Here is a 17,869-nt window from a genome sequence, read left to right on the forward strand (position 1 = left end):
CAAAGTATTGGAGTTTCAGCTTCCACATCAGTCCTTCCAATGAACACCCAGGACTGATCACATTTAGGATGGACTGGTTGGATCTCCTTGAAGTCCAAGGGACTCTCAAGAGTCTTCTCCAACACCACAGTTCAAAAGCATCAATTCTTAGGTGCTCAGCTTTCTTCACAGCCCAACTCTCACCTCCATACATGACCACTGGAAAAACCATAGCCTTGACTAAACGGACCTTTGTTGGCAAAGTAATGTCTCTGCTTTTTAATATGCTATCTAGGTTGGTCATAGTTTTTCTTCCAAGGAGTAAGCATCTTTTAATTTCATGGCTGCAGTCACCATCTGCAGTGATTTTGGAGCCCCCCAAAATAAAGTCTGACAGTGTTTCCACTGTTCCCCCACCTATTTGCCATGAAGTGATGGGACCAGATGTCATGATCTTAGTTTTCTGAATGTTGAGCTTTAAGCCAACTTTTTCACTTTCATCAAGAGGCTTTTTAGTTCCTCTTCACTTTCTGCCACAAGGGTGGTGTCATCTGCATATCTGAGGTTATTGATATTTCTCTCAGCAATCTTGACTCCAGCTTGTGCTTCATCCAGCCCAGCATTTCTCATGATGTACTCTGCATATAAGTTAAATAAGCAGGGTGACAATATACAGCCTTAACATACTCCTTTTCCTATTTGGAACTAGTCTGTTGTTCCATGTCCAGTTCTAACTGTTGCTTCCTGACCTGCATACAGGTTTCTCAAGAGACAGGTCAAGTGGCCTGGTATGCCCATCTCTTTAAGAATTTTCTACAGTTTATAGTGATCCACACAGTCACAGGCTTTGGTATAGTCAATAAAGCAGAAATAGATGTTTTTCTGGAACTCTCTTGCTTTTTCGATGATCCAGCGGATGTTGGCAATTTGATTTCTGGTTCCTCTGCCTTTTCTAAAACCAGCTTGAACATCTGGAAGTTCACAGTTCACGTATTGCTGAAGCCTGGCTTGGAGAATTTTGAGCATTACTTTACTAGCGTATGAGATGAGTGCAACTGTGCAGTAGTTTGGGCATTCTTTGGCATTGCCTTCCTTTTGGGATTGGAATGAAAACTGACCTTTTCCAGTCCTGTGGCCACTGCTGAGGTTTCCAAATTTTCTGGCATATTGAGTGCAGCACTTCCACAGGATCATCTTTTAGGATTTGAAATAGCTCAACTGGAATTCCATCACCTCCAATAGCTTTGTTCATAGTGATGCTTTCTAAGGCCCACTTGACTTCACGGGTCCTTAAATGAGGCCACATCTCTGCTGCAATGGGTGTGGATTGCTGGACCCCAAGGGTTTCTGCCCCAGTGCCAGCCTGTAGTGTAGTAGCTTAGGCTGGGACCACCTGGGTCCACGTCCCCAGGGAGACCTGAGTGCTGAACAAGGCACTGATGCCAGAAGCCTCTTGGAACCAATATCCCAAAGAAGGAAGCAGTCCTCACATCCGAGGTCAGCCACAACCGAGGCCAGTGAGCTCCTCAGTTGCAATGATGGAACCTGGTAAAACCAGGGCCAAGGATCCAAAGGACAAACTTCTGGTTTCAGGGATGAATGTCCTCCTGATGGTTTGCCCACTTAAAACCTTACTATAATGCAATTCAGAGAAAAAAGTGTGCTTGACAATCCAAAGTGTTCACTGCTGAAATTTCTTTTTTAAAAAATGAAGGAGCTTTCATAACAAAGGAATTCACAGAGTTGGGATGAATCCTAAGAACTCACCTGGTTAATTCCACATCTCCAGGCAGAGCAACTCCTAAGCCACGCCCAAAACTGTAAAGGATCAAACCAAACACCCTTTCCTTTTCATTGAGCTTCCAGAGGAGATCTGACCAGATAGGTCCTCTGCCTCTTTGTCTTCACTGTTTGCACCTTTTTGTTCATGTTCAGCTGTGAATTGAAACAGACTTAACTCACATTCAGGCTCCTCTACTCTCTGGCTGTGTGAGTTTAAGCAAGTTACCTGCCCTCTCTGAACCTCGCTTTCTCCATTTGTAAGACGACTGTTAGAATATACCCCAATTAAAGATGCTTCAAGGCTTGAATAAAGGAAAACTAAATGAATATAACAAAAAAGAAACAGACTTAAAAATACAGAGAACAAAGTAAAGATTACAATTGGAAAGAGGGGAGGTGGGAGGGGCACAACAGGGGAAGGATTATGAAAGACCAACTACTAAAGTTTAAAACAGATAAGTTACGAGGCTCTATTGTACAGTACAGGGAATATAGTCAATATTTTTTAATAAATGTAGAAAGAATATGGAATTTCCCTGGTGACTCAGTGGTAAAGAACCTGACTGCAAATGCAGGACATGCAGATTCAATTCCCGGGTCAGGAAGAACCCCTGAAGAAAGAAATGGCAATCCACTCCAGTATTCTTGCCTGGAAAATTCCATGGACAGAGGAGCCTGGCGGGCTACAGTCCACGGGGTCACAAAAGAGGCATAACTTAGCAACTAAACAACAACAATAACAGAAAGAGTATAACCTTCAAATTTTGTGAATTATTATAGTGTACACCTGTAACTTACATAAGATTATTCATCAAATTTATCTCTATTAAAAGATGTATGTAAACCACTACACCTATAACTTGGTTCCTGGAACTGATCAACAAAATATGGCCCCTCTCTCTCCTCCTCCTTGCGGTGGGATGGTGAGGTTGTCATAACAACAGGGGAAGCAGTAATGAAATATGATGGTCTTGGGTACCAGACACTATTTTGCTCCCTTCAGCCCCTTGACATGAAAATCAACCCATGGCCCTGTATGGTTGTCAAATAACTGAACATTCATGAAGCTGACAAACCCAGCACTGCCCAGCCCAGAACATAATTCCATTTCACACACAAGTGCGAGCATTTTCCACATGGTTACAAATACACTGAATGTTCTAGTACATTTTGTTGCTAATCAAAGGAAGATAGTTTTCTGTGCTATTTGTTACTTTGCTAAGAGTTGTTGACAATTTTGTAAAATCTCATTAATCACGTTGAGTCTACACTACAGTCAATGAGTCACCCACACTATGTACCTCTGTCCACGCTGGAGCAGGTGAATTCCTGGTGGCTTTGAGCAGAGGGGCATTGGAATCACCCATCCATGGTATCATCCATCATGTAGATGTAAAAATGAGCTTCAAGTGAAGGAGGTTCTATTAGCCACTCATTTTGAGATCGAAAAAGAGTTTTTAACAAATGCCCTATTATCAAACAGGGGCTCTGGGTCTTATTAGCCCCTGTCACAACTGGTATTCCCAGCCCTCAGCCCTCAGAGGTCTCCTGGGCCATGCCCCCTGCCACATGTACTCCCAGGAGCAGCCCTTTTATGCAAGGGTCCCAGAGGCTGCAGGGACCCCTCTCAAGGCACCCTTGGCATCAGGCCTGTTTCCCAGCAACAACCAGTTGATCCTATTTTTTAATTGAAGCCTAGGTGATTAATAATGTTACATAGTTTCAAGTTTACAACATAGTGATTTGATATTTTTATAGATTATATACCTCAAATAAAACTATACAATATTGGCTATATTCCCTGTGCTGTACATTACATGTTTGTTACTTATTTATTTTATGCCTAGTAGTTTGTAGGAGGGCATGACAACCCACTCCAGTATTCTTGCCTGGAGAATTCCCACAGACAGAGGAGCCTGGTGGGCTGCAGTCCACGGGGCCACAAAGAGTCGGATGTGACTGAGTGACTAAGCATAGCACAGCAGTTTGTACCTCTAAATCCCCCTCCCTCATCAGCCCCTTTCCACGCTTCCCCTGGGAAAACCACTAGTTTGTTCTCTGCATCTGTGAGTCTGTTTCTATTCTGTGGAATCTAAAACAAAACCAATGAATGAAAATAACAAAGCAGCAGCCAGCTTTGAATGCGGTCCCCAGGGGAGTCCCCTAGCACTCCCCACTAACCTGAACTTACCATCCCTCCAGCTCAGGCCCCAGGGAACCACCTGCTCCCTCCCCAGCTGAGAAAGACCCCTGGGGCAGCCAGGGCAGATGTTTCCCCCACCACCCCTTACCCAGAGCTCCATGCCTGGGCTCCACGGGCTCCGTGCTCCATCTGTATCACTGCTCCAGGATGCCTGCTTTTCGTAACTCCCTAGACCATCCTTCTACCTTCTAGATCCATCTCTGGCTTTCATGGCCCCTGGAGTCCTTGCTGCCATCACAGCCAGGAAGGCAGGGACACATTGGAATTCACTAGAGTTTAAAAATCTAGCAAGAGCACCCAGGTCCACCCAGAAGTTTCCATTTCTGACAACCAGGTGAAGAAATCCAGTAGAACTTTTTGAATCTTTCCACCCAGCTTCAGAAAGTTCACCTGCGCTAAGAGAAGAGAAAGAATGCAGGATAAATGAAAGAATTCTTGTTCTGTATTGTGTTCCACAAAGACCCATTAAGGCGAGCAGGAATCCATGCTACAAGGTCATGAAGGAGCCCTGGCTGGCAGACAGGGAAACTGAAAGAAAAACAAGCCAAAGTTTTGTGGAAAGTCCACTGGACAGAACAGACCAAGCGGATGTGGGGTGAAGTGTCGTCTGCCGGACACTGTTCCTTTTTCTCTTGGGTAGTGGTGGGAAACCACAGGCTTGCAGAACTGAGCCATGCGTGCTGCAGAGGGGACAGCATCCTGTGAGACTGGCAGGTGGAAGCAGATGGCATAGCATGGGGAGGCAGGGGCCCTGGTGGGGAGAGTGAGAAAAACATGGGTTTAGCAGAAAAGATGGAATCTCCACAACCTAAGAACGATTAAGCTGTTTTTGCAAAGCAGGTGTACTTGATGAGTTGGGGGACACAGAGGGGTTTTCTGACTTGTACAAATTATACTTGGGTTGGGTAACCCAATTGTTAAAAGGGATCTCAGCCTAGACAAATGAGAAGAAGATTCCGAAAGTTAATCCCTCACCAAGCTTCCTCAGGACCAGATCGCCTGGTGAGGGTGTCCACCGTCTGGCCCCGAAGGCATGGTTTGTCCTAAGGCTCTGGAAGAAGGGCTTCCCTGATGGCTCAAACAGTAAAGAATCTGCCCACTAAGTGGGAGACCTGGGTTTGATCCACGGGTTGGGAAGATCCCCTGGAGAAGGGCATGGCAACCCACTCTAGTATTCTCGCTGGAGAATTCCATGGACAGAGGAGCCTGGTGGGCTACAGTCCATGGGGTGGCAAAGAGTCAGACATGACTGAGAAACTTTCATCTGGAAGAAAAGAGAGGGTGGTTTGATTTTACAGACATCTTCCCCACTGTACATGGGTGAGGCCCAGGGAAGAGTTCCTGTCTCAATGGCCACCACCACTGGCCTCCAGAAACACGACTGTGTTGTGGGTGAGATGTGCAATCTACCTTGGGCTGTTGTAACAAAAGAACAGCAAACTGGCGATTTAAACAAGGGTCTGTTTCTCACAGTCCTCAGGGCTGGGAAGTCTGAGGTCAGTGCGCCAGCAGTTTGGGGGTCTAGCAAGGACCAGCTTCCCGGCTCCTAGATGGCATCTCCTACTGTGTCTTCAAGTGGTGGCAGGGGCAGGGAGCTCTCTGGGGTCTGTTCTCTAAGAGCACTGATCCTATCCCCACATGATTTTATGAACAGGATTGTATCTGGTTTTATAGGAATTTATTTTAAGAAAACAACGTGCCCAGCACCTTGAACAGACTCCACACAACACAGAATGAAAATTCTTTCATTTCCCCTCCATTCTTCCTCTGCTCTTGGTGCTGGTGACCCTTCTGAAGCCAGGTGAAAAGATTCAAAGGTTCTGCTGGGTTTCTTCCCCTGGTTGTCAGAACAGACTCGCTCTCCTGTCACTCCCAAAGCTCTAGATCAGTAGGTTGGGCTGTTGGAGCAGTGTTTCTCAAACTATAAGACACCCAGGAACCCCCAGGATCATGTTCAAACAAGGATTCTGATTCAGCAAGTCTGGGGCAGAGCCCAAGGTCTGCATTTCTACCAAGTTTCTGGACAGTGCTGGGGTTGCTGATCTGTGCTCCACACTTGGAGAAACAAGAAGTCAGGCTGTCTGCCCATAATTGATGTGATCTCGGGGCTAGCTCATTTGCTGTCGTTTTCACTTGAGATCTCAGTACTGGTTCCCTCCTCCCTCCTTTTTTAATATACAATTTAATTTATTTATTTTTAATTGAAGGATAATCGTCCTACAATATTGTGTTGGTTTCTGCCAAGCATCAACATGAATCAGCCATAGGCATACATATGTCCCCTCCTTCTTGAACCTCCCTCCCCATCCCACCCCTCTAGGTTGTTACAGAGCCCAGGTTTGAGTTCCCTGAGTCACACAGCAAGTTCCCACTGGCTATCTATTTTACATATGGTAATGTATGTTTCCATTGATACTCTCTCCACATAGCCCACCCGCTCCTTCCTTGCTCCTACCCCTGCCATGTCCACAAGTCTGTTCTCTATCTCTGTGTCTCCATTGCTGCCCTTGAAAATAGGTTCATCAGTACCATCTTTCTAGATTCCATATATATGTGTTAATATACTATATTTGGTTCCCTGCTTTGAGGGCTCCCCGCAAACACAGTCTAATGAGCCAGTGTCCAACTAGTAGGTCAACATCTCCAGACATAAATATGACTTTGCCCAAACTCCCAAGAAAAGACTAGGTCCAGACCCAGTGGAGTAGAACCACTTTGTTCCCTAAGATGCCCTTCAGATGAAATGATGAGGGGACCCATGAGGAAAACAGAGGATCATAGAGACTTAATGCTCCCCAGAGTTTTTCCTAGATCCTTTCTCTGGCATCTGAGACCCACATTCTCAGAGGAGACAAGACCACCTACCTCCAACCCACAGTTGCCAGGACTTAGAAATCCTTAAGGAGCTTGAGATGGTTGGATGGCATCACCAACTCAATGAGGCTGAGCAAACCCCAGGAGATAGCGAAGGACAGGGAAGCCTGGTGTGCTGCAGTCAGTGGTGCTGTGAAGAGTTGGACATGACTGAGTGACACAACAACAAGGAACTTGAAATTGAGGGCTGTTGTTTTTTCTCCTTTTCGATTTTTGAAACTTAAAACAATTCTAAGCTCACATGCCAAACAAAATGGATCTTCATGTTAAGACAAGAAGGGCAGACTTCTTGTGCCAGAAAATAAGGAAAACTCAAGAGAATGTCAGGGATATGTCGAAAGGATATAGATGCTAGCTTGGAGTTCCCTGTAAGAGCCCTGTTTCCTTGTTTCTGTAGTTGGTGCTCTGACATCTGTGGCCTTGCTGACTCTGGAGGGACTGCCCCTCCCAGGGTTAGTTAATTCCTAGAGATAGTCAATAACTCCCCCAGAGCCTGTTTTCCATATGCAAATCAACCATTTTGGAGCCAATATCCCAACCACATCCTCTACTGGGCTGTCAGAGTCAGGGTCCCTATTCCCCTGCCTTAATCACCCCAAGGCCAGGCTCTCGACGAGGAGGGGCAGTCCCTGGGGCTCAGAGCCTGCTGAAAGGGTGAAACCAGCCCATCCTGACTCTACGCACCGCACCTCACCCATTCCTTCCTGTGGAAATGACAATAAAGGCTGCCACATTCTCCCCCCACTTCCTCTGTCTCCTGACTGGCCCTGTACAGTGCTTCCCCACATGGCCTCGTGTGCATCCTCCCACGTCTAGGGATCCATGGGGAAGACATAGCTCTGCTTTCGTGATGGTCATTGTCATATCTGTACATCCCACCATACCTGATTAAAACAATCCTGGCCACCCTTAAACCTCTTCCTCTGGTCAAAGTGGGGACAACTGACTATCAAAGTAATGATAATAATAGATTATGCCCCATTGCACAGAATGAGAATCCATGAGTTCATAAACAAAACAGGGCTTCCCAAGTAGCACTACTGGTAAAGAATCCACCTGACAATGCAGGAGATGCCAGAGACGTGGGTTTGATCCCTGGGTTGGGAAGATCCCCTAGAGTAGGAAACAGCAACCCACTCCAATATTCTTGCCTGGAAAGTTCCAAGCACTGAGGAGCCTGACAGGCAGAGGAGCCTGGCAGGCTGCAGTCCATGGGGCCGCAAAGAGTTGGACACAACTGAGCACACACACACAATAAAAAATAATAATAATAAATGGGGGAAAGAGAAACCCCTTTCTTACAGCAGAGTCACCAAGGGAGGTAGAAGGAATAAGAGAATCAGAATCCATTAAAACAAGTGGTTAAGTCTTGATAGGAACATGATACTCATGCAGTCTCAAAGTATCTCCTCACAAATTACTTTTTAATCAGAAAGGAGAAATTTGAAACTTTATGAAAGAGAAACCTGGTAGACACCACATTAACTGAAGAGGGAGTTCGTTCAGCATGGTGGAGAGGGATAAAACAAGCAAGAGGCCACGTGAAGCTTGGAAAAAGCTTGGAAAAAGAAGGTTTGCATCAGTAAGAACTTTTAACTGAATCTTGGAGAATATCAGAAAATCAAATAAAACACAGGATCTTTGCCCCTGGCACTTCAGCTGATTGAATATCTCTCAACTCAAACAAGCTGAAAGTGGGTGGTGCAACCGCTACTTGGCATTTGGGTAATTCTGTCATTTCCAAAGTTCTTTTCCAAACAGGATCTCACTTAGAGCTGTTTTTCACAGCAGTTCTGTGATGCAAGGTATTGTGACCTCCTATTTCACATACAAGCAAACTAAACCCAGAGGCTCATGATCTGTCCAAGTTCACCCAACAGAGTCAGGACCTGACCCTAAGTTCCTGCTGGCACTGCCCCAGGGTCCCCACCCCACCACAACTTCACTATCATCTGAATTCACTAGCACTATCTGTGTCCTTTGAAAAATGCCCGGCAACCCCACATTACAAAAGAAAATGTTCTTGAGGGGGTAAGAAAAAAACACCTTCACACTGACTGGAAGACACCTCCGCCATCATGGCTTTTTCTCTGGGGATCACAGTGACTTATAATATTAAATCTTTCAGAAACATTACGAAGTCTTTAGAAAATCTTTTAGAAACATTACTAAGTTTCAGTGCTAGTTGCACAAAATTTTCTGCATGGTCTTATCATTTCCACACCTTATATGAAAAGGAGGTTTTGGAGCCTACTAGAAAGCTGTTATTTCCATGTCTGTGAGGGAGCTGGCACAAGGAAAGGAAGGGTTTGAAAGTAGAATTATACCAAGCAGATACAGGACTTATGAATAGAAAGGCCAGCTCACATGGCCAGAGTGGACCACAGGCAGACCTGGCCAGTTTCCCTGAAAGTTAATTGGACAATCAAATTATTTTGCCTGCTGGTCTGAAGCTGTTTACTAGGTGATTAAACATTCCATTGCAGTGCTGTGATGTCTCATAGCTATTTTTGAGGTGGAGCAAATGATTTACCATGTTAGTATCTTTATAAAACTATTGCTATTATCTCTGTAAAGCACAGTCTTTCAGTTCCTCAGATACGTCATGATGCTTTAGTGCATGGACGCTGACCACACAACCCTACCTTCAACCCTTGGTTCAATACTTATTACTGGAGAGAGCTTGAATGGCTATTTACTCTCTCAAAGACTTAGTTAACTCATCTATGAAATGGGAATATTAACATTACCTACCTCACAGGGTTGTGAGGACTAAGGGGGATGTTAAGAGCATAACACAGTTCCCTGTACACAGCGAGCAAGGGATAAGCACCATCCATGTTGATGATTGTGATGACAGTCATTTGCTTTGTGCAACGCAGAGGATGATACCAACTTACCAACAATGGGGCGGGTGCTCCAAGACGTGTTTTTAGCTCTGACGGGAGAGATGGTGATTCCCAAAGACTTATACCCACCTTTCTCACCAAGTCAGTAGCCTTGTGCATGTCTACATGAGAATTAATTGCAACGGTTAAAGGAAGTCAAAGTGACCCGACACAAAACAGCACACCATCATGCCAAATGGCCATCTGTTCCTTCTAACTTATTCATATTTTGATGATCTCACAAAACAACTGTACTGTGGTAGGCTGGATAAGCTATCATGAGATGCCAGATGAGCTGTAGGTAATAAGTACATGTATGCATCAGCTTCAGGCTTTAACACTCCATTGAAGGCCAATTTGGCAATAAAAATATTGAACCATACAAAATATCCATTCCCTTTAACCCTTTAGTCTAAAGAAATAATTACAAAGAAAATAGTTGCATGTGAAAAATTATTTCCAGCAGGAGTATTTATAAACATGAGGAACTTATATACAGCATACAAATCTAACCAGTTGAGAAGATGAAGGAAATTATAGGGTATTTTAATGAAATTGTGTGCAACCATTAAAATGATAAATGTGAAGACCATATGGAGTGGTCAGGATACAAGACCAGTATACAAAAATCAAATGTATTTCTATACACTTGCAATGAACAGTATAAAAATGAAATCTTAAAAATGGCTCCACCAGGGACAAGAAAAGGGTATCCTCTTTCATCACTCCTTTTCAACATCACACTAGAATTCTGGCCAGTGCAATAAGACAAGAAAGAGAAACAAAAGGTGTATGGACTGGACAGGAAAGGAAAACAACAGTCTTTGTAGATGACAGGATTGTCTATGGATCCCAAAGGAATCAACAATAACAACAAATTCCTGAGACTAACAAGTAGTCACAGCAAAGTTGAAAGATGTAAGATTGATATATAAAAGTTTCATTACCAGGAATGAACAAATCAAATTTGAATTTAAAAACACAATACCATTTACATTAGCATCTAAAAATGAAATACTTAGGTATAAATATAGCAATACATACAAAATCTATTTGAAAAAACTACAAGACTCTGGTTAAAGAGGCCAAAGAATAACTAAATAACTGGAGAAATATTCCATGTTTATGAACAAAAAGATTCAATGCTGTCAAGATGTCTATTCTTCCCAACTTGGTCTAAAGATTGAATGCAATCCCAATCAAAATCTCAGAGAGTTATCTTATGGATATTGACAACTTGATTCTAAACTTTGTATGGAGAAGCAAAGGATTCAGAATAGCCAACCAAATACTGAAGGAGAACAAAGTTGAAGGATGGTAACTACTTGAATTCAAAACATAGTATAAAGCTACAATAATCAAGGCAGAATAGTTTGGTGAAAGAACAGATAAATAGATCAGTGGGACAGAACTGAGAGCCCAGAAATAGACCCTCATTAATGAATTGAGCAGTACAATCAGACAAACATAATCTTTTCAACAAATGTTGCTAGAAAAATTGGACATTCAAGTGCAAAAATGTGAATCTAGATCTCTGTCACATCCTCACACTCTTCACAAAAATTAATTCAAATGGATCATAAACCTCTGTTTGTTTATTTTTTATCGAAGTACAGTTGATTTATAACTTTGTGTTAATTTCTATTGTATAGCAAAGTGACTCAATTATACATAAATATACATTCATTTTCATATTATTCTCCAGGATGGTTTATCATGGGGTATTGAATATAATTCCCTATGCTATACAGTAGAAACTTGTAGCTAATCCATTCTATATATAATAGTTTGCATCTGCTAATCCCAAACTCCCAATCCATCACTCCCTGCCCCCTTGACAACCACAAGTCTGTTCTTTATGCAAAGATCTATATTTAAAATGCAAAACTATAAAAGTAGGAGAAAATCTAAATAACTATAGATAAGCTGATGATTTTTTAGATACAACACCAAAAGCTCAATCCATGAAATAAATAATTGGTTAGCAGGACCTCGTTAAAATTAAAAACTGCTCTGAGAAAAACACTGTCAAGAGAAAAAGAAGACGGTTTGGGTGACTTATGATAGTACCTGTTGTGGTATTTCTTGCCAAGGAAGCTCCTGGAGGGCCGACCACGGTGGCGAGGCAGGGCGTCAACCTCATCCTCGTAGGACGATGCCGCATTCCTCGCATCTGACTGGCTCACACTGGGTTCCACTGGACCCGGTTGGCCTTGCCCAGGGCCACCAGGCGTCCCCACCCCCAGGAGCTGGGTGCCTCAAGGTCCTGTGGCTCCAGAGGGCTCTGTCCACTTTGTGAACTCACTAGAGGCTCTCCTTCCACACCATCATCTATAGACTGGGATAATGTATTTGTAAAAGACATCGCTGACAAAGGACTATTATCCAAAATATATACAGAATTCTTAAAAGTCGACAATAAGAAAAAAACTCAGTTTTAAAAAGGATAAAAGATTTGAACAGATAGCTTACGAAAGACAGATAAATGGCAAATAAGTATATGAAAAATTACTCAACACCCTATGTCATCAGGGAATTTCAAATTAAAACAATAGTGAAATACCACTACACACCTATTAGAATGGCCAAAATTCAAAACGCTGACATGTTGGTGAGGATGCAGAGCAACAGGAACTATCATTCATTGCTGATGAAAATGCAAAATAGTATAGACACGTCAGAAGTCAGTTGGCAATTTCTTACAAAGCTTAACATACTCTTACAATACAATCCAGCAATCAAACTCCTTGGTATTTACCCAGAGGGGCTGAACTTTTATGTCCACACAAAAACCTGCACATGAATGTTTATACTACTTTTATTCAAAATTTTCAAAACTTGAAAGAAATCAAGATGCCTTCTAGTAGGTGAATGGAGAGATAAACTGAACATCCAAACAACAGAACATTTACTGTAGTTTTAGTTAATAAATACTCTTTCCAGACAGTCAGGGGGTGGAAGAAGAAGGGATAATATTTTGCTATTTCCATTTTATTCTTCCAAGAAAACTGGAATAAGAAGGGAGGACTTCCCTGGCGGTCCAGTGGTTAAGACTCTGCCTGCCAATGCAGGGGACACAGGTTTGATTCTTCTTCCAGGAAGATTTCACATGCTGCAGGGCAACTAATCTCATGTGCCACAACTACTGAAGCCCACATGCCCTAGAGCCTGAGCTCCAAAACAAGAGAAATCATCGCAGTGAGGGGCCCACACACAGCAACTAGAGAGTAGCCCCCACTTGCCGCAACTAGAGAAAAGCCTGTGCGGCAACAAAGACCCAGCACAGCCAAAAATAAATAAATAAAGAAGCTTTGTTTAAATGGGAAGACTTGGGGAGGTGGGAAGAGGGCCACTACTGTCACACGTTCTGATTTACTTCTTGGTTCTCATAACCCACAGTAAACATCTATTTGTCAGATCTTGACCTTTTTTTCCCTTTGTTCTTTCTTCCTTTTCTGCCTTCCTGCCTGTGTTCCCTCAATAAGCAATTATTGAGCCCCTGCCACTAACCATTTTTTCTGCAAAATAGAATTGGATATTCCTAGATCCACACCATCCACATTCAGCCCCAGCCCCACACTCCAAATACACAAGATCACAAAATGATCACACTTCTGGGCTTCTGGTTATGCCTGTGTCTTAGCTTGGAATACACTTCTTTCGCATTCTCAGTCTACCAAAGTCCTGCTCATCTTTCAAGGGATGGTGTAAAACCCACCTCTTCCAGGAAGTTTTCTCTGATTTCCCTGGCCAAAATTCTTTCTTCCAGCTTCTACATTCCTGTGCAACATTGCTTGTATCAACTTTATTTTTAATCAATATTTGTTAATAAAGCTTTATTAAATCCACACATATAACTGTAGATTTACATAAATATCATCATCAAAACATCAGCAAAAACATCATCTATCTATTATTGATGGACTTCTTTGGAAGTTAGTTGACTCACAAAACACACATACACTTTAGCCTTGGAATCCTTAAGTATTTTCTTTTAGATCCTAGTTTTTCTGTTTTTAATTTTATCACTGTATTCATACCAAAGTTTTTAATGACATAACATATTTTTGTATCAATGAGGAACTAGCTTTTCTTATAGCAATCAGTTGTTGTAACAGATCCAAGTTTATTCTTTCACCTGAAGTGAAGTGTTTGTATGACTCAGAATATGTATAGTCTATCATGGTGAATGAGCTTCCCTCATAGCTCAGTTGGTAAAGAATCCACCTGTAATGCAGGAGACTCTGGTTTATACAGAAAATACAGAATAAATGCTCAATTTTTACCTTGTTATTTACAGTGAAATAAAAATGAGTTGGTCCCCTAGTATCTTTGAGAGATGACTTTGAATTCCTTGGTCTGGAAGATCCCCTAGAGAAGGGATAGGCTACCCACTCCAGTATTCTTGGGCTTCCCATGTGGCTCAGGTGGTAAAGAATCTGCCTGCAATGCGGGAGACCTGGGTTCAGTCCCTGGGTTGGGAAGATTCCCTAGAGAAGGGAAAGTCTACCCACTCTAGTATTCTGGCCTGGATAATTCTGCAAGGTTGTTTGCTGAATCACTAAAAGATGTCGGGATTCTTGGCCTCCGGAGGAGAAGAATTCAATCTGGGGCCAGAGACGAGGCTTGATTGCTCAGAGCTTTTGTGTAATAAAGCTTATTCAAGTATAAAAGGGATAGAGAAAGCTTCTGACATAGGCATCAGAAGGGGGCAGAAGGAGTACCCCCTTGCTAGTGTTAGCAGTGGAGTTATATACTCTAAGAAACAGGATTAGCCAGAAGGTTTAATCCAGAGACTATCCTTCAGGCAAGATACATTATTGTTATAATCCTTGTAAAGACAGACCTACTCCCATAATTTACATTTTAAGATAACAGAATTAGAATCCAGAGAGTTTAATCCAGAGACTGTCCTCAGGCGGAATACATTGTTATATGATCCTAAGGAATGTAGAGAGAAAAGAAGAAGTTTGTCCTTTCTTCCTCCTTCAGAATTCCAGAACCCTCTCTCCTTGGGGACCCCTAGACTTCTTATCAACCTGCCTCGGAAATGACTCTCTATATAGTCCATGGGGTTGCAAAGAGTCAGACATGACTGCACGGGAAAAAAAGAAAAAATCTTGGTGAATATTCTATGAACACTTTCAGTTTATTTTTTTTATCATGTGTTTTATTCTATTTGTATCATAATTTATTGTATAAATATCTTTGACTCTTACTAGGGATTAGGTTCCTTGGAAGCAATGACCTTTTTTGATTCATATTCTATTTCCCTGAACTGAACTTAGTGCCAGACACACAGGAGATGCCCAAGAAATGTTTATTAAATTGTCTTGCTCTTTAATCTGTAGTACTTTTTGGATGATTATTAAACATGCCTAGCATCAGAATATTTATTCTTGTTGAAAGCTACATGAACTGTGTTCTTATTTTTCTGCTTATTAATTTCTAACAAAGAACATTTTCCCAAAAGAAAATTTCAGGTTTTTTCCCAAATTTTCTGGCACATAAGAAATAGTTGTTTCCTTTAGCTCAGTAAACAACTGGCATAGAGGTGTTTGGGAAGGTGGGGGAGGGGAGATATTTAAACAATCACAATGAAGAAACATCCCAAGATAAAGGAAAGTGCCCCCCAAGAATTTCTTGCAGGTAATTTCAATGCATACTTGATCAGGCCCCATGATCTATGTTTAAGTGCTATTCAGGATTTGTTCTGACTTCAGCAGGATAAATAGAGAAGGGCTTTTTATCTGGTTTTATGACAGGTCTTTCAGGCCTAGATTGACAGAGAATTCTCTCTCCCTAGCAGTGAAGGCAGTCCTGGGCCAGAGGCACCAAGCAGCTGCTGCATCGGGGAAACCTCAGCAGAGCCGGCTCCGGCCGAGTGAGCACACTGCCACCTCCTGGTAGGAACGGGGAAATGCAGATCATTCGGGCCCCGACGGCATCACCATGATAAGATGCGATGGGGAGTCTGCCTGGAGGTCAGACGCATCTCCAACCCCCACAGGCAGCAGACAACCCGGAGCCCTGGGTACACAGCTCTGCGGAGAGTCACCTGAGTACACTCTGAGGGACTATTCTGCACAGAGACATAGCAGTGGACAAAACAGACCGAAATCCCTGCTCCCGTGGAGCACAAATTCTAATGGGGAGACAGGCAAGCAACAAACACAATAAATATGCAAATTATTTATATAGAAGAAAGCACTAATGCAAAACCAGGAAAAGGGGCAGGACAAGGAAGTGGGGGCTGCCATTTTACGTACAGGATCTGAGAAGGCCTCCTTTTTTGGGGGGAGGCAGATGGGAGGGGGTATCATGTCAAGAGGAAGCCTGAAACGTGGGGATCAGTCCTCCAAGGATGTCGCAGGTGTCTTGTGGAGCAGGCAGGGCTCTGTGCTCCAGAAAGCCCAGCACAGAGGGCTGTGAACAGGAGGACATGGACCCACTTTGCCTAGAAGCCATGCAGACAGATGAGACGCCCTGTAGGCTTCTGACAAGCCAAGTGGTCCCCACGAGTTTCTGGCTTTGCTAACCTCATTTTCTTCTTCTATAAAAAGGGATCTGAGTTCATATCATCACAATGTTTCTGAGATAAGTGGGTGTGTGTTAGTTATTCAGTCGTGTCCGACTTTTTGTGACCCCCTGGACTGTAGCCCGCAAGCCTCCTCTATCCATGGGATTCTCCAGTCAAGACTACTGGAGTGGATTGCCATTCCCTTCTCCAGATGATCTTCTTGACCAGGGGTCAAACCCAGGTGATATCCAGAGATAAGAGGGTAATGAGATAAGAGCACATAGTCCATGCTCAGTAAATCATAGTCTTTTCAAAAATGAAATCTCAATGAAGTCTCTCTTCTACAAACATTTCCCCATCACTTTCTCTGGTAGGGGATGGTCTCCTTCCAGGGAAGGCACGTGAAGCCCACCTTTGAGATTCAAATCTTCAGACTGACAGAGAATCAGAAACACCCATTCAAACACCCAGCAAAGCCAGCTGCACTGGCTTGCAAGATAGTTCTGATTGATGGGTGGGGCTTGGGGTACAGCAGCTCGAATCCAGATCTCAGTTCCCTGTCCTGAAATCAAGCCCAGACCGTGGCACTTAGAGTGCCAAATCCTAGCCACTGGACGGTGAGGGCCTCTGGGTGTGATGTAAGGTCCCTCCCTGGTCTTGTCTTCTTTGGAGAAAAAAATTCAGCAAAGATCCCTTGACTTATTTACAAACAGAAATAGACTCACAGACTTAGAGAACAAACTTACGGTTACCTGAAGGAAGGGTAGGGGAGAAGAGATAGATTGGGATTTGGGGATGGACATGTACACACTGCTATATTTAAAATAAAGACTTACTATGTAGTTCAATATTATATAAGAACCTAAATGGAAAAATAATTTGAAAAGGAATAGATGCATGTATATGTATAACTGAATCACTTTGCTCTACACCTAAAACATGGTTATCATCTCTACTCCAATATAAAATAAAAAGTTTTTAAAAATTCAGCTGAGACTGAGTAGTGTAACAGGTTAAGTGTTTATTAGGAGAAAGTACATTTGGATGAGTGAGCTTGGAGGGAGTTGTGCTTTTAGGATGGCTTGTATTGTTTCTATAGGGGCAGTTCTCTAGGTTCCCTCTGGCCAATCATTTTGCTCGTTGCCCACATATGATCTGACTCAGAGTCCTTCCTGATGTGTGCGAGCATCTTTTAGCCAAGATGGATTCCAGTGCCAGGGTCTCTAGTAGGTTGGTAAGACATATTGTGGGTTGGTGCCCCTTCCCTTTTTGACCCTCAACATCAGAAAAAAATTTTTTTTAATTTTTAAGTAGGTTTAAATTTTTTTAATATTTTAAAGCATGACAAGAGTTCATGAAAAGTGAAAGTACAAATGTTAGTCACTCAGTTGTATCCAACACTTTGAGACCCCATGGACTGCAGCCCACCAGGCTCCTCTGTCTATGGAACTCTCTAGGCAATAATACCAGAATGGGTAGCTGTTCCCTTCTCCAGGAGCTCTTCCCGGCTCAGGAATCGAAAGTCACCTCTCAAAGTTACTAGGGCACCAACTCATTTTTATTTTGCTGTAAATAAAAAGGTAAAAATTGAGCATTTATTCTTCATTTCCTATATAAACTGAC

This window comes from Giraffa tippelskirchi, chromosome 13 (assembly GCF_054371585.1).
Source record: "Giraffa tippelskirchi isolate mGirTip1 chromosome 13, T2T-mGirTip1v1.2.pri, whole genome shotgun sequence".
Taxonomy (NCBI): Eukaryota; Metazoa; Chordata; class Mammalia; order Artiodactyla; family Giraffidae; genus Giraffa; species Giraffa tippelskirchi.